The sequence below is a fragment of the Podarcis filfolensis genome (assembly GCF_964270895.1).
Source record: "Podarcis filfolensis genome assembly, chromosome: 15".
In the NCBI taxonomy this organism is placed as follows: Eukaryota; Metazoa; Chordata; class Lepidosauria; order Squamata; family Lacertidae; genus Podarcis; species Podarcis filfolensis.
The window spans coordinates 13,554,598-13,569,680 of NC_139618.1; the positions used below are offsets into that span (position 1 = coordinate 13,554,598).

The 15,083-nt window shown below is 48.3% G+C and overlaps 1 protein-coding gene across 3 annotated transcripts in view; it reads right to left on the reverse strand.

Moving 5' to 3' along the window:
- Positions 1–15,083, reverse strand: part of POR (cytochrome p450 oxidoreductase) — a 52,404-nt gene that overhangs the window by 32,545 nt on the left and 4,776 nt on the right. The window lies entirely within an intron of this gene.

Consider the following 15,083-nt stretch of genomic DNA (forward strand, 5'->3'; position numbering starts at 1 on the left):
AATGAGCAGAATGCTGGAGGAGTTTGGTGAAGAGAGAAAGGAGGCAGAGTTCAAGAGAGGACAACATTTGTATTCCAATCTGGTGCAAGAATGCAGTTGGATTAGATGAGGTGGTCGTGCTTCTCTGCCTTGAAAGCAAAGAATCCTTGTGGACAAGAGCCCCAATTTATATCAGGCTAGAAGCTCACCCAGTCCAGCATCCTTTAGGAAAGGCCGTAGCGGAGTGGAAGAGTACCTGCCTTGCATGCAGAAGGCCCCAAATTCAATCCCCAACTGACATCTCCAGGTAGGGATGGAATATCCTGTGCCTGAAACCCTAGAGTGTGCCTGAGCTAGAGGAACCAATAGTTTAGTTGTGTATAAAGCAGGTTAGGAAGTGCCATAGCTCAGGGGTAGAGCAGGTGCTTTGCATGCAGAAGGTCCCAAGTTCCATCACCATCTCCAAGTAGGACTGGGAGGGTTCCCTGTCTGGAACCCTGGAGTGCTGCTGCCAGTCAGTGTAGACAATACTGGATGAGATGGACCAATGTTCTGACTCGAGAGCCACTAGTGGTGTAGTGGTTAAGAGTGTCAGATTAGGACCTTGGGAGACCAGGGTCCAGCTCTCCACTTGACCACAAAATTCCCTGGGTGACTTTGGGCCAGTCACTGCCTCTTAGCATAAACTATAGTGGAACCTTTGTTCCCGAGTGGCTTAGTTGCCAAATAAATTGGCTCCTGAACGCGGCAAACCTGGAAGTAAATGTTCCGGTTTGCAAACGTTTTTCGGAAGCCAAACATCCGACGCAGCTACCGCTTGAGTGCAGGAAGCTCCTGCAGCCAATCGGAAGCCGTGCCTTGGTTTTCGAATGGTATTGGGAGTCGAACAGACTCCCGGAACAGATTAAGTTTGAGAACCAAGGTACCACTGTACCTCAAAGGGTCATTGTGAGGATAAAATGGGGAGGGGGAGTATGTAGACCACTTTGAGCTCCTTGGAGAAGAAGGGGATGGGATATAAATGCAATAAATAACTGGAATCAAATGGAATGGGGCCGTGTTAGAAACTCAGATATTTAAGCTAATTGCCAAATAGCACCTTAAAGCTCAGTTATGGTATGTCTAGGTGCCATTCTTTCCACCAGTGGGGCTTGTGGTTCTTGATGTCCATTTCTACACCATTTTATATTTTAAGGGGGGGGGAATCTTCCAGCTGAGGATTGCCACTTTGACATCTCCCAAACTGTCCAGATCAGTGCTGTAAATTGAACTCCCACTTCTCCCTGCTGGCCTGGCCTCTCAGATAAAACACCTGGACTTCTCCCTGCCATTCTTATTGCTGAGTGTGGGCACGGGGCCAAGAGTTCCCTACAAAGCTGTGATTTTTTTGGTAGCGTGTCAACAACAAGGCCTGAGTGTGCCGTGCGGGCAAAAGTCTTCCTCAGTCGTGCAGAAACCAGGTGGCATTGGAGAGCTGCAGGAAGAGAAGTGGTTTGCCGTCATCTCATCCACCAACACCCCTGTTTTAGGCCGGCAACCCGGTGCTTTCCCCTATTCCAGGCCAGTTGGTAAACTTGACATCGAAACGCGGGTGAGGAAAGAGGCCGGCGTGGCAACTTTTCCCGGCACAACGGCCCACACGCAACCACCACAGAACGGAACTGCCTCCTGCGGGGCGCTGAGCCCAGCCTCCCACACACATCGTGCCAGCTCTCTGCGCTCCAAAGTCACGTTGTGCAAGAAGGGTTGATGCAACCATGGAGCAACACAATGAAGGCTTATCCGCCTGTGGCTGGGAAGGGCAGCTGAGAGTCACGTTCCTCAGGAGCCAGGTGATCAGCTGAGAGCGCAGAAGAGGGACAAAGGACTCCAGGGCAAAAGCCTCCCCTGAACAGTGCCTAGCACTACGGACAACCAGTTCTGCATCATAAACATTAGGAAGAACTTGGAGGCATTTAAACAGAGGTTGGGTGGCCACCTGTCAGGAATTCTTTGGCTGTGAGCCATGCACTGCAGCGGGGGGTCAGACTAGATGACCCCTGGTGCCCCTCCCAACTCTGTGATGTTATTATTGTTTTGCTGCCTGTCACAGATGCCAGTCTGAAAGGGCGGTAGGCTCAGTGGTCTGCTCTGTATGTAGAAGGTTCAATCGCTGGCATGTCTACGGAGGGTTGCAAATATCCCCTGAAGAGCCACTGCCAGCCAAGGCGGACACTACTGAGCCAAATGGACCCAGTGGCTTAACTCAGTTTAAAGCAGCATCATCATGTTCCTGTTTTAATTCAGTCATTTGTCCAGAGGCATGAGGACTAGAACCTTAGCTTGCTTTTAGGTGACGGGCAACAGCTCAGTGACAGAGCATCTGCTTTGGAGGCAGAAGCTCCCAGTTTCAATCCCCAATTGCATCTTCCAGGTAGGACTAGGAATGTCCCCCCTGGAGAGCAGCTGCCAGTCTGTGTAGACAACACTGGGACTGGTTGACTCAGATCAAACTTACTGTGTCAAAAAGCGCATTAACTGTCTCTACAAAGTTTTTATCATGCAACCAAAAGGAATTAAATTAAGTGCATAACTTTTGGCCCAATGGTACCCAACCTTTCTGGCATGGTGACCCTCAAGTCCCAATCTGTTTGGTACAGTGGACGCTCGGGTTGCGAACGTGATCCAGTGTGAGAGCCAGTGTGGTGTAGTGGTTAAGAGCAGTGGACTCATAATCTGGGGAACCGGGTTCGCGTCTCCGCTCCTCCACATGCAGCTGCTGGGTGACCTTGGGCCAGTCACACTTCTCTGAAGTCTCTCAGCCTCACTCACCTCACAGAGTGTTTGTTGCGGGGGAGGAAGGGAAAGGAGAATGTGAGCCGCTTTGAGACTCCTTAGGGTAGTGATAAAGCGGGATATCAAATCCAAACTCTTCATCCCTGCGGGATGCACGTTCGCAACCCGCAGCATTCGCAAGCCGTGTCTGCGCACGCGCGGGTTGCAATTTAGCGCTTCTGCGCATGCACAACCGCCGAAACCCGGAAGTAACCCGTTCCAGTACTTCCGGGTTTTGGCGGTCCGCAACCCGAAAAAACACAACCTGAAGCGGCTGTAACCCGAGATATGACTGTATATAACAACCCATTGATTTATTGCCACAGACCTGCCTGGAAATGCAATTGATACCAGGGACCTTCTGCATGCAGAGCATTCTACCACTGGGCCACAGGACCTCTTAGAAGAGGGATGTTCTCTCTTGTGACAGTAACCTCTGCTATGGCTGCCTTTGCCATCCACATCTGAAGGAAGCATTTTGGAAAATACCATGTCCTGTCCCCCCCCCCCCCGCCAGATACTTTTAATCGGAGGCATCCGGGATTGAACCTGGTCCCTTCTGTATGGGAGGTGGGTGCTCTACCCCTGAGCAGTGTGGCAATTCCTACATCTCACCTATATAGAAGCAAAGATAAACCACTTACGCACCAGGTAGACCAGTGCATAGAGTTGTGTACGTGTGGAATGGGACACCTGCAACTGTTGATAGGGCAGGGAACTAACTTACTCAAGATGCAGTGGGAGGAGGAGGAGGCTGGCACGCGAACGCCTAGGATTTCACATGTAACTCTCGCCTCCCACCCAGATCTGGGTGCGAGTTCCACCCAGTGGGACATGTGCTGTAACCCCAGGACACAACAGAAGCCTATGACTCTTCCCAAACTGATTAGCATTATTATCATTATCATTATCATTATTAATTTGTATCCCGTCCATCTGGCTGGGCGGCTTCCAACAAAGATTAAAAATACATTAAAATGTCACACATTAAAAACTTCCCTGAATGGGGCCTGCCTTCAGATGTCTTCTAAATGTCAGGTAGTAGTTTATCTCTTTGACATTAATGCAGAGGGAATTATTATTATTTTAAAAATTAAGAATGTCAGGCCAGTAACAGGCTAGTACCAGGAAGTGTGTAATGTCTGACGTTTTACTATGTTTTTATATACAGATAGGTAGCCGTGTTGGTCTGCCATAGTCAAAACCAAAAAAAAAAATAATTATTTTTTTTTATTGGCAGATAGCTCATCACAGCTATCTGCCAATCACCCATTCCCACCACCCTTCTGAGTAATACCCCTCCCCACCTTCTCACTATATAGAAGGATCTGACAACTTCTGTTTCAGTGTATCTGAAGAAGTGTGCATGCACACGAAAGCTCATACCAAGAACTAACTTAGTTGGTCTTTAAGGTGCTACTGGAAGGAAATTTTTTTTTTGTTTTGACTATGTTTTTATATGTGTTGTTGTTGTTGGTCTTTTCCGACTGTAAGCCTCCTGACAGAGACAGCCCAACACCTGAAGAACCACATATTCCCCATCCCTGGGGCAGACAATACAAGCTGGATAGACCAGTGGCTTGAGTTCATAGAAGTTGCTTCCTATGTTCATTACTTAAGACTCCAGCTAAATCTGAGCCCTCATCTTTTCCTCCCCACCCGCTCCAAATTTAGAGCTGCATGGTCCTTGGGGCAGGGACCCATTTGCTTATCCAGCTACCCTTGATGACGCAGAAACTTCAACTGGTCCGAAATGCAGCAGCCATACTGGCTGCATGGATTTGAGAGTCCATTTTCAGGCACAATTCAAGGTGCTCATATTAGCATTTTAAGGCCTCAGGCTCCAAATGCTTGAAAGACTGCTTCTTTCCCTACAGACCCTTCCTTGGGGGGTTGGTATCAGCAGAGGGGGTCCTCTTGACTGTTCCTCTATCCTCAGAGGGGTTGGGAGATGGCCTTCTCTGTGGTAGCCCCCTAAGCTGTGAACTCGCAAATGCTGAGGACGCGCCTTTTTACCCTGGCTTTTGACACCTGAGGTCAGGTGTACACTTCTTGGGTCCACCCTATTTCCGCAATTGGAAGTTGCTTTAAACAGTTTTTAATATCATGTGTTAATTGCTGCAGCCTGCCCTGGCACCATAGGGCGAAGGTCCATCTAGCTTAGCATTGTCTACACAGGCTGGCAGCAACAGCTCTCCATGGTTTCAGGCCAGGGACATTCTCAGCCCTACCAAAAGACGCCATTGGGGATTCAACCTGTGACCTCCTGCATACACAGCAGATGCTCTACCACCAAACCTGGCTGATGAAAAGTAATACCAGTCAGGTGCATCTGAAAGAGGGAAGCACCATCTGAAAAGGGCAAGGCAAGGCTTTAAAAAACACATGCCACCAAAACACTGAAAGCCACGATGTTGTCTCTGCTCACGTTGCAGGGTGGGCCACCGCAAAACCCAAACCTCTCAGGTGTTGATCCATTTTGAAGAGCACACCTTGTCTGAGAGCATGCATGGAAGCCGCCCAGCTATAATGTTTTGTGCAAAGATTAGCTGTAGAGTTAGGGTCAAGTTACATTCTCTGCCCCACGTGTCTTACATAAGAGCCATTAAACACAGGGCTCTTTTGGTATCTTGCAGCAGGCGTGGGACATGCAATACACACGTACACACACAAGCGCAGAAATATTATCTGAGCAAATTTGCTTTTTGAGAACTGCTCCTCTTAATCTGCCCACTACAGGTAATTTGGGTTTTATTCAGACAAGAGGCTATAGAAAGAAAAATGGGACTGAAAGAACTTCCTGAGTGTACATAATTTGGTGCAATTCACAGAATTTCATATTTGGGGTAGTTGCAGTGACCTCAGATGGGGTCGATCTGACATTTAAGCACTCAGCCTGAGATAGGAAAACATCTGCCTGACAGCCTCTTTTGGAACAATACTGAATTAGTTTTTGGAGATCCTCCCCAGCTCTTTCGCCAAGAAGATTTTTAAAGTCAAAATTCAAGAAAAGCGATCCTGCTTTCTGAATTCCTTTTCTAGAGAAGATGTGGGCAACCTATTCCTCTGGACCAGAAGACACAGCTAACCAGCACGATCCCCTACCTCCTGCTCTAAACTGTATGCAAATACACACAAAGAACCATTAAAGTGTGCTTTAATCTATGGCCTTCCAGATGTTGCTGCACTACAACTCCCATCATCCCAGGCTTTTGGCCGTGCTAGCTGGGGCTGATGGGAGTTGGGAGTCCAGCAACAGTTCAGAGGACCTCGTGGTCCCCACGCCTGATTTAGAGGGAAGCGTTGTATCTCCCTGGGAGAGCACCTGCTTTTGTAAAAGATTCCAGGTTCCATCCCCCAGCTGGAAGAAACCCCTGCCCGAAAGCCTGAAGGGCTGCTGCCAGTCAATGTAGATGGTGCTCAGCTAGATGGACCAATTGTAGTGATCAGGTGGGATTGCTAAGAGGAATTATAACAAATATAGAGTAAGCCATCTGTGTCAGCAATGAAAGCATTGCGTTGACTGGGTTTAAACTATTTTGATATGATTTTTGATCAATCCACACCTCTGCATCCCTGTTCCATTTCTCTTTCTTCACAAGTCACGTACACACTTAAGACAGGCAGGCTCCTGGGTCATCAAAGACAGTGGGCAGTTTCTTTGAAGTAGCCTTTCTGATATGTTAATCCCAGGATGTTAATCTCAGGGCCAGGAAACAGATCTCACCTGAAGGTGATAATGATCCTGTCCTCCTGGCCATCCTTCTTATCATGTATATTGCTTGCTTATGACCTCATGGGTTGCCAAATGCTCTCCTTTGTAGTTCTGTTTTATTTAAGGTAAAGGTAAAGGTACCCCTGCCCGTACAGGCCAGTCTTGACAGACTCTAGGGTTGTGCGCTCATCTCACTCTAGAGGCCGGGAGCCGGCGCCGTCCGCAGACACTTCCGGGTCACGTGGCCAGCGTGACGAAGCTGCTCTGGCGAGCCAGAGCCGCACACGGAAACGCCGTTTACCTTCCCGCTAGTAAGCAGTCCCTATTTATCTACTTGCACCCGGGGGTGCTTTCGAACTGCTAGGTTGGCAGGCGCTGGGACCGAGCGACGGGAGCGCACCCCGCCGCGGGGATTCGAACCGCCGACCATGCGATCGGCAAGTCCTAGGCGCTGAGGTTTAACCCACAGCGCCACCCGCGTCCCCTCTGTTTTATTTACCCCATGCTTAATTAGTTTTGGTAGTTTAACTTTGTTCCCACATGGGGTTTGTTGAAATGCTCAGAAGAAATCTGATTGGTTCTTAAGAACACTCTGTAAAAGTTCTTTTGTGAATAAAACGACCTGGGCCGAGGGGTGGAGGCACGCACAGAGAGAGATTATTATACACACCCTTCCCAGAGTCTTGCTGGTTCAAGTCTCTGTGTGTATTCTTATTAATCAGAGTTCAATCCTTCCTTTACTTTGTGAACGCCTCACCAATGGTCCAACTCTGTCAAAGGCAGTGTTTGTATGGAATGAAACAGTCCACTAATCAGGGGTCTAGATCAGGGATTCCTAAACAGGGGTCCATGGATCCCAGGAGGTCAATGGATGGGCTTCAGGGGGTCTGCGAACCAGATTCCCACCCCCCAGTGCAATAAAATAATTTGCATGCAACATTTTGTGTTTGTATGAATTTTTCTGGCAAATAGCTTTCATCAGATTCTCAAAGGGATCTGCGGTCCCAAAAAGGTTAAGAGCCACTGTTCAATTCTATCAGTTGACAATAGGTTAAATAGAGGAGCCTGCTTTTGGACAAGCCATACCATGATGTCTAGCTCCACACATTTTAAGAGTCTGACAAAGGGTCTTGCACTGGCAATTTGTCACCAGCCAACTGGACCCCTTAAACCAAAAATGTTATCTCACAGATATCTCACAGAATGATACTGTTGAAAGGGACCCTGAGGATCATCAAGTCCAACCCCCTCTAATGCAGGAATATGCAGCTGTCCCATACGGGGATCAAACCTACAAACCTTGGCATTGCCAGCACCACTCTCTAACCAAATGAGCTATCCAACTGGTTATCCAAGTTAACAGATGAGGACACAACCATATGCTTAGCTGTTAATACAATAACAGTGTGAGCCCCCACACTGTGGTGTCGCAACGGGGGGTGGGGGGGCGCCCCGGGTGTCATGTCTGGGGGGGTGATGAGAAGGCACCCCGCGGGGGCTCGCCATGCCACCGCGGCACAAACAGGCATCATACCGCAGCAGCCGCATGTGGAGGATGCCGGCGCTGGTGGCAAACCACTATGTACAATTCATGTGTGGCATCACACACATGCACTGTATGTAACACCGCCGCACATGCACCGTACATAGCGGTTTGCCACTGGCGCCGCTCGAGCGCCGTACAGACGGCGGTGGGATCCCTCCATTGCCGCTATAGCCGCATGTAGACGATCCTCCGTTCGCGGCTGCAGCAGTGAGCAGAGGATCCCGGCACCGTCCATATGGCACAAGAGCGCCGGTAAACAACTATGTACAGCGCATGTGCAGCGTCGCTACGTACGGCGCATGCAAATCTGCTGTGTTTTTTGCAAAATCTCCCCCCAAAATGTATTTTTAAAGCTATTTTTAAAGAAATTTGACCCCCAAAATTCAACACTTTTGACATGGGTTGCCATATGTCCGGGTTTTCCTGGACGCCGTTTTCAACAGACAAATCCCATATATGGATGGCAGCCCTATAAAAGTGTAAAAAGAAATGAAGTTGTAGCTTCCCAAGCTGTCCCTACAAGGCAATTTCCACTTTCAGAAGCAATTTGAGTTGGATTATGGGAAGACTGCATGGAATTATGGGAACATGGCCAAGGCAAAACCCAAGGATTGTCACGGTGGTGGTGCCCAGTGCCAGTGAGGTGGGCATGGTCTGTATATTCCACCCATCGAACCTCAGGCAGACGAAGATGCCCCACCAAACCTGGGTAAATAACACTTCACATGTCCCCAGAACGGCTCCAGTACAGCTTTAAGAACAACATCCAGCCATAAGCAACAGGGCAGTTATATAATACCAAAGGAGGCATTATGCATTCATAATGCCAGTTAGCAACACAATCTCAATACCAGGGTGGGGATGAGAGTCTCTTTATTCAAACAGAGTCTCAGGGAGATCAGTTACAGCTCAGCCACTCAACACAACCCTCTCCAAAATGGCTTGCAAAAGCAGCTCAGAGAAAGACTTGTCCCCAAGACTGCAAGTTTTCCTTACGGTAGCCTTTCCCAAGGGACTCTTCAGCTGTGATTCCTGCATTCCAGAGGTGTGGATTTGATTACCCTTTTGAGGTTCAGTGATAGAAACATAGATATATAAGCCAATTGCCAAATGGCACCTTAAACCTAGGTTACGGTCACAACAGAATGTCTAGGTTCCATCTTTCCCCCTGTGGGGATTAATAAATAATAATGTATTAATTATTATAATTATATAATTATATTAATTATAATAATGAACATTTTGGAAGTTGAACAGACTTCTGAGGTACGACTGTATACTTATTATTATAATTATAATAATTATATAGTCGTACCTCAGAAGTCTGTTCGACTTCCAAAACGTTCAGGAACCAAGGCGCAGCTTCCAATTGGCTGCAGGAAGCCATGGAAGCCGCAACGGATGTTCGGGTTCCAAAGAAGGTTCGCAAACCGGAACCATCACTTCAAGGTTTGCGGCGTTCGGGAGCCAAAACGTTCGTCTCGCAAAGCATTTGACTTCCAAGTTACGAATGTAATATCATTTCTATATTGCTTTATATTTTAAAGAAGAAATCTCAAAGTGGTTTACATCACATCAAAACATCAAATAAAACAATCCAGAATAAAACAAATGCAAGCTTCAAGGAAAATATTTCGGATCCTTCTCTAAGTGACATTTTGTTTTCCTCATATTTATTTACCTACTTAATTTATAGAGCTGCCCCATAGCAAGCCAGTGGGGTGTAGTGGTTCAACTGCCAGACTACGACCTGGGAGATCAGGGTTCGAATCCCCACTCAGTCAGGAAGCTCACTGGGTGGCCCTGGAGTCAGTCACAGCCTCCTAACCTACCTCAAAGGGTCATTGTAGGATTAGCCAAGGGGGACAATGAACCATGTACTCCTTGGAGAAAAAGGTGGGATATAAATGCAATAAATAAGCTCTTCTGTTTACCTGGTTAAGAAAGCTGGAGAGGCCAGCCAGATGGAGAGATGTCAGTCACCAACCTGCCACCCAGAGATCTCCATGTGGTTGCAACTGGATCCACACCAATCACAAAATGTGCCCATTGCCTAGGGCATTTTGAATGCTGTTACAACCCTATAGTCTATTAAGCCCGCGGTCTCCTGATATTTTTGTCCACAATTTGCCTTCAGCACCCAGCAAGTAAAAGTTATGCTGTACAGTTGATTATTTATCAAATGCTTGAGGAACTTGGTCTCCAATATATCTAAGGGCTGATTACTGAATTTCTTAGATATCCAAATAATTTGACTATCCCCACATACCGTATTTTTCGCCCTATAAGACGCACTTTTTCCCCTCCAAAAATGAAGGGAAAATGTGTGTGCGTCTTATGGGGCGAATGCAGGCTCCTTGGCTTCAGCGATAGCAACGCGAAGCCTCCGAAGCCTGCGCTCCGTAGGCTTTGCGTTGCTTCCGCTGAAGCCAGGAGAGTCTGCTCTTTGAGGCTGGTGGTGGGGGAAAGCAGCGCTTCCCCCATCGCCAGCCCCAGAGATTGGGGGGCAGCGGGAAGGCGAGCGACACCTTCCCGCTACTCTCCAACCCGGGTTGGAGGCTGGCGGTGGGGAAAGCAGCGCTTCCCCCATCACCAGCCCCCGAGATTGGGGGGCAGCGGGAAGGCGTGCGACGCCTTCCCGCTACTCTCCAACCCTCCTGTGGGCTTTTGCGGGAGTTGGGGGAATTCCCCCACCTCCCGCAAAAGCCGCGCGCTCTTTAAAGGGGCTCCGCGGCTTCTGCTGGCTTTTCTAGGCGCCGCTCTTGGGGGCTTTTCCCCGAGGGAGAAGGGACTGACTGGCCGTTTCAGTCCCTTCTCCCTCCTGGTCGAAAAGCCCGTAGGAGTCGCGCACGGCTCCTGTGGGCTTTTGCGGGAGGTGGGGGAATTCCGCCACCTCCCGCAAAAGCAGGGAGAAGGTCTTGGAGTAGCGCACAGGCTGCGTGCAGCCTGTCCGCTGCTCCCAGAGCTGCGGGAGGGGATCATATTTTTTTCCTTGATTTGCCCCCCTGAAAACTAGGTGCGTCCTATGGGCCGGTGCGTCCAATAGGGCAAAAAATACGGGACTGCCAGGATGGCCCCTGACATCTTCACCATTTGGTGGAACATGCCTGGGGATCCTCGGATCTTTACTGTTTTTCACACACCAGCAACACATCCTGTAGAATTCTACCTGTTAAATTTTATCTGCACAATCAGAATGAAATTCAGGAACCAAAAAATCGTATTGAAAAATACAGCTTTTGAGGCATCTGGCCCAAAAATGGCAACTAGGCATTCTGTTTTGGTGACTGTTGCCCAGCTTATATATCTGAGTGTCTAACACATGGTTTGTGCATGGCTAAAATGGGGCCACTCTTTAAACCAGGTGGTGGGTATTTTCATGCAAATGCTCCCAGCGCCCTTAAACTACAGCTCCGAAAATTTGGGGGGAGGGGAGCCATAACTGCTTAAAGTGGCATCAAAGCACTGTGAATGCATGGAGTGACTGTGGCCCTAAACCAGGCATAGGCGAACTTGGCCCTCCAGATGTTTTGGGACTACAACTCCCATCATCCCTAGCTAACAGGACCAGTTGTCAGGGATGATGGGAGTTGTAGTCCCAAAACATCTGGAGGGCCGAGTTTGCTTATGCCTGCCCTAAACCTTCTCCATTGGAAGAACTTCATGGCAGGGAAAGAGAAATATTATGCAACGCAAAAGTTTCATGAGACAAATTGGTTGGAGTGTGGGAGGGAGATTCTCAAAGCACCTGACCAACCAGAGACCAGGAACGAACCCCATTCCAGGGCCAGGTTCAGCGCATTCTGGGGCACATGCCAAGCTTGGCTTGTGCAGAGAGAAGACACCACCCTGCCAAGTCATGGCAAGGGTTATCCCAAAGGCCAGTGCCAGACCAGGACTGCCCAAACAGCTTAGGCTTCTTGGGAGACCTTGTCCTAATGGAAGCAATGATGCCCTTGAGCCAACAGGTGGCGCCGTCCCTTTAAATCCAACAGCCTGGCAAGGAGCCAGATCCTAAGCAAAAACCTGAGGTTGTTCCTTCCTCAAGTGTTGGAAAGGAACAAGCAAAGTCGAGGGCCTTATGCAACGAGAGAGAAATAATTTCCAAGAATCACAGGGAGGAACATGCAGCTTTAACAAACAAATGTGCTCAGGAAGCTTGGACCCAAAGCAGGTCTGCGCAACCAAGGCTGGAAAACAGAACATTCTGAACAACAACAAGCAACACGCCGGCCAATAATCTACTGGCAATGTTTTTATAACACTACACTGTTTCAAAATTCATACTTATAATTATCTAATAAATGTTCCATGAACAGGAATGGTAGGAGTGGTAAGCCACTGTCAAAGATCACTGAAATGGAGGCAGATGTTGGGTGTTCATCAGCTTGCTACACTTTTAAGCAGGCTTCCTCAGACTCAGCCCTCCAGATTTTTTTGGCCTACAACTCCCATGATCCCTAGCGAGCAGGACAAGTGGTCAGGGATGATGGGAATTGTAGTCTCAAAACATCTGGAGGGCCGAGTCTGAGGAAGTCTGCTTTTAAGTGATCGCTGATCCATGGCCATTTGATGTACCTTTGGGGACAATTAATTTCTTCATTATCAGACAGAACTGTTCTGTCTGCTGCTGTGCTTGGAGCACCCTATTGCGACGTTTGGAGCACCCACCATCTCATGTTTGTTGGATATTGACTGTGGAAAGGCATTCTGCCTCCATTTCAGACCAGGGCTGGCAGGTCAACACTAACCTAGAACTGACTACAGTCATACCTCGGGATAAATACGCTTCAGGATAAGTATTTTTGGGTTGCGCTCCGCGGCGACCCAGAAGTAACGGAGCACGTTACTTCCAGGTTTCGCCGCTCGCGCATGCGCACACGGTCAAAATGACGTCACGCGCATGCACGGAAGCGGCAAAACACGACCCACGCATGCGCTGTCGCGTCTTACGTTCTGTTCAGGATGCGAACAGGGCTCTGGAACAGATCTCATTTGCATCCCGAGGTACCACTGTACCTCACATTGGGGATGGCGGGGAGGCCAAGGCTTTTGATGCCCTTTGAAAACTCATTCCTCCCAGGATGGGGGTTGTCATGGGGATCCAGATCGTAGAGGAACTCTGGTCATGTCAAGAGTCTCATCCGACCACTTTTAACAAACCAGACCCAACACATCCAAGAGCACATATACTAGTTGCTGGAAACTACTGGAAGTCCAAGGGTGCTTTTGTGCTTGGGTCCTGCATGTACAAGATGCTGCACTAGATAGGCCATAGGCCTGATCGAGCAAAGCAATTATGTTAAACTAATCCAGGGGGCTCATTCCCTTTTTTTGTGACTATCCTCCTTCAGTGCTATAGAGAAGAGAGAACCAAAATTATGGAAAGGGCTTGTGACTTTAATTATCCACCACCCCAATCTTTTACTGGTTTTAAACAGGCATGGGGAAGGAAATGGGTACTTGTGGGTTTCATTAAGCTACCCACATACACACCCTTTGGCTAGCACTGTTTTTCGCATCTTGATTTCTTAGAAAATATTGGTTGCATTTCATAGTTTCTTGTTTTTAACTACTTCACAAATCAGCTGGAGGCCTTGACTGATGGGCGGTGCAAAAGTGGCCTAATAAAACAATCTCCTATAATCAGAGTCACTATAATCTGCTACTAACATCTGAAGTCACGCCTAGCATTGAAGAGTCACATGACCTAAGACGTGCCTGGTTGCTGAATCAGGCCAAAGGGATTGGGGGGGGGGTTATAGTCCAGCAACCTGTTCTCACAGTGGCTAACCAGATCCGTTGGGCCTGAACACAACAGTGCTCAAGATCCCCAGCATACTGCCTCCGATACCATGGGACAGCATATAGTTCTCAGTCCACCTATAAAACGTGCTTTGAAAGGCAAGGAGAGGAAAAGCCATCTGCCAGGACTCCCAAATAAAACCAGGTGAAAGACGTCTGAGTTTGCTTGGGGAAGAGCTGTTGATGCCCATGCTCCAGAAAAGACTGGAGTCCAGGGGACCATGATAGTCAAAACATTCCTTGCTGTCACATCTAATCCCAAAGAAGTTGGTTCTTATTATCCACGGTCCAGAAAACTGAACAAGTGCTCCTGGCTCACAAACACTGTGCTTATTCAGGAGGTTCTTTGGTGTCTACATTGCATAACCCCCACAGCAAGCAACGCTCCAAAATCTGGCTTCCATTCAAAGAATTGTAGAGTTGGAAGGGACCCGATGGTCATCTAGTCCAACCCCCTGCAATATTTTGCTCAGCATGGGGATTGAACCCACAACCATGAGATTAAGAGTCTCATGGTCTACCAACTGAGCTGTCATCCCCATCATTATTATTACATATTTATCTATCCCCTGCCCTTTTCCCCTGTAGCTTCTTTCCAGAACACAAGCTCTCTCTGATAGACAGTTTTGGTGAAGTATACATGTAGCCAGGATCAAAGTGCCTGCAAGGATTTGAAAGCCCCAGGGTCCCGAAGGAAGGAGCCCACCCTCAACATCAAGGATGGAGGACACCCTGTAGTCCTCACTATGTTTTTTGGACTCGGGCTCCCAGCAGCCCCAGCTACCATGGCTAATGGACAGGGATGATGGGAGCTGCAGTACAGCAACATTCAGAGCTGCACAGGTGGTCCCCAACCCTGAGACACATCTATTTACAGTGGTACCTCTGGTTAAGAACTTAATTCGTTCTGGAGGTCCGTTCTTAACCTGAAACCGTTCTTAACCTGAGGTACCACTTTAGCTAGTGGGGCCTCCCGCTGCCGCCACACGATTTCTGTTCTCATCCTGAAGTAAAGTTCTTAACCCAAGGTACTCCTTCTGGGTTAGTGGAGTCTGTAACCCGAAGCGTTTGTAACCCGAGATACTACTGTATTGTCTTTATATCCCATCTTTTCCCTCAAAGGACACATAGTACAAGGTTCTTCCAGCTATCCACATTGCTGTTTTTAAAAGGCTTTGATTTTTATCTGTTATGCTGGGGAACTCTGGCTCTTCGAAACATACT